The following is a 2,301-nucleotide window of genomic DNA, read 5'->3' on the forward strand; positions in this document are numbered from 1 at the left end:
GGGAGGTGCACCGTGCCCGGAGGTACTGCCATACCGGGACGATGCGCGGAGCGGAGGGAGCAAGCTCCGGGTCCAACTCCCGCGCCCAAAAATCCGTTTAATATAAAGTCCTCTCATCGAGGACGTATCAGATATTAAACTGATAAGAACAGATACTACACTTGATCTTAGCCAAAAGGCCGAGAACCGACAAGCCTCACCAGTGCTGTGTACAGGGGAATGATAACCTCACTGCTCCTGTTGGCCACACTATTTCTAATGTAGGCCAGGATGGTATTGGCTGGCACACTGTCAGCTCATGTTCAGCCAAGCATCAACCAGCACTCACTTTTTCCTCTTCAGAGTCATCCAGCCACTCATCTCCAAGCCTATAGCACTGCATGGGGTTATTGTGGACAGTATGCAGGATTCAGCACTTGGCCTTGTTGAACTTTATCTCCTTCACCTCAGACCAGTGATCCAGCATACCCAGATCCTTCTGGAGGGCCTCCTCACCCTCAGGCAGGTTGACACTACCTCCCATACTGATGTCATATGCAAACTTACTTAGCGTACACTCAATCCCCTCAACTAGGTCATCAGTAAAAATATTAAACAAGATGGGCTCCAGTACAGATACCTGGGAGACACCACTTGCAATGGATCACCAGATAGACTATCAACTACTACACGTTGGGCACAGCCCTCTAGCCAGTTCCTTACCCAAAGAAGGGTATACCTGTCCAGGTGATGGGTAGCCAGTTTTGCCAAGAGAATACTGTGAGAGACCATGTCAATGGCTTTGCTGAAGTCTAGGTAGACTACATCAACAGCGTTTCCCTCATTTACCAGTCTGGTCACCCAGTCGTAGAAGGAGACGAAGTTGGTCAAGCATGACCTGCCTTTCATGAACCTGTGCAGGTTGGACCTGATCCCCTGGATGCCAAACATGTACATGTATGATCTCACCCAAGATGATTTGGTCCATAACTTTCCCTGGTACGGAAGTCAGGCTGACAGACCTGTAGTTCCCCGGATCCTCTTTATGGCCCTTCTTGTAGATGGGAGTCACTCCGGCAAGTCTCCAATCTTCTGGATCCTCTCCAGATAACCAGGACCACTGATAGATGGAGGAAAGCAGCTCAGCCATCACCTCCACCAGCTCCCTCAGCACCCTAGGGTACAGTTTGTCTGGCCTCATGGATTTGCGATAGTCCAGATGGAGGAGCTGTTCTCTATCTCTACCTGAATCACCAGAGATGTGTTCTGCATTCCATCTCAGACTTCCAGATCAAGGTGTAAAATGCCCTGAAGATAGCTGATCTGCCTATTAAAGACAGATGTAAAACAGGTATTGAGAACCTCAGCTTTTTTCTTATCTTCAGTGGTCACATTCTCTGCTGCATCAAGTAAAGGATGGAAAATCTCCTTGGTTCTTCTCTTACCATTGATACATTTGTAAAAGGATTTCTTGTTCTCTTTTACTGCAATAGCCAATCTAAGTTCAAGCTAGGCTTTTGCCTTTCTAACTTCCTCTCTCCATATCTTAGCAACTTCTTTGTGGTCTCCCCAAGTAGCCTGTCCCTTCTTCCAGAGGACATAGACTCTCTTTTTCTCCCAGAGTCCTGACAAAAATTCCCAGTTCATCCACACCAGTCTTCTTTGGCTTGCCTTACAGCATTCAGGAACAACCTGTTCTTGTGCCTTTAAGATTTCCATCTTGAGGAGCATCTAGGCTTCCTGGACGCCTTTACCCTTAAGGAGCGACTCCCAATGGATTCCTGCAAAAAGCATCCTGAACAGGTCAAACTCTGCCCTCTGGAAGTTCAAGATAGCAGTTTTGCTAGTCACCTTTCTGACACTGTGTAGAGAACTTTATAATTTCACAATCTCTCTGCCCAAGGCAGTTCCCAGCCTTCACATCTTCCACCAGTCCTTCTCTGTTAGTGAAGAGCAGGTCTAGCAGGGCATCACCCCTCGTAGGCTCTTGTACCAGCTGTAAGGAAGCTATCTTTCACGCACTCTAGAAACCTGGACTGCTTCCTCTGCACCATATTATATTTCCAGCATATATCAGGGAAGTTGAAGTCTCCCATGACAACAAGTGCTGGGGATCATGCAACTTCTGCAAGCTGCTTATAGAATGCCTCATCCTTCTCTTCATCCTGATTAGGCAGTCTATTATAGACCCCCACCAAGACATCACCTCTACAGGCCTTCCCCCTCATCCTTTTCCATAGACAATCAACTTTATCATTCCCAACCCCAAGCTCTTCAATATCAAAACAGTCCTTAATATAAAGGGCCACACCACCACCCTTC

The 2,301-nt window shown here is 47.3% G+C and overlaps 1 non-coding gene across 1 annotated transcript; it reads right to left on the reverse strand.

Annotated features, from left to right (window-relative positions):
* Positions 1-191, reverse strand: LOC116217794. Its single transcript, XR_004162505.1, has one exon. It is a non-coding gene; the product is annotated as a U2 spliceosomal RNA (small nuclear RNA).
* Between the last annotated feature and the right edge of the window lie 2,110 nt (positions 192-2,301).

This window comes from Meleagris gallopavo, unplaced genomic scaffold (assembly GCF_000146605.3).
Source record: "Meleagris gallopavo isolate NT-WF06-2002-E0010 breed Aviagen turkey brand Nicholas breeding stock unplaced genomic scaffold, Turkey_5.1 ChrUn_random_7180001955070, whole genome shotgun sequence".
NCBI lineage: Eukaryota > Metazoa > Chordata > Aves > Galliformes > Phasianidae > Meleagris > Meleagris gallopavo.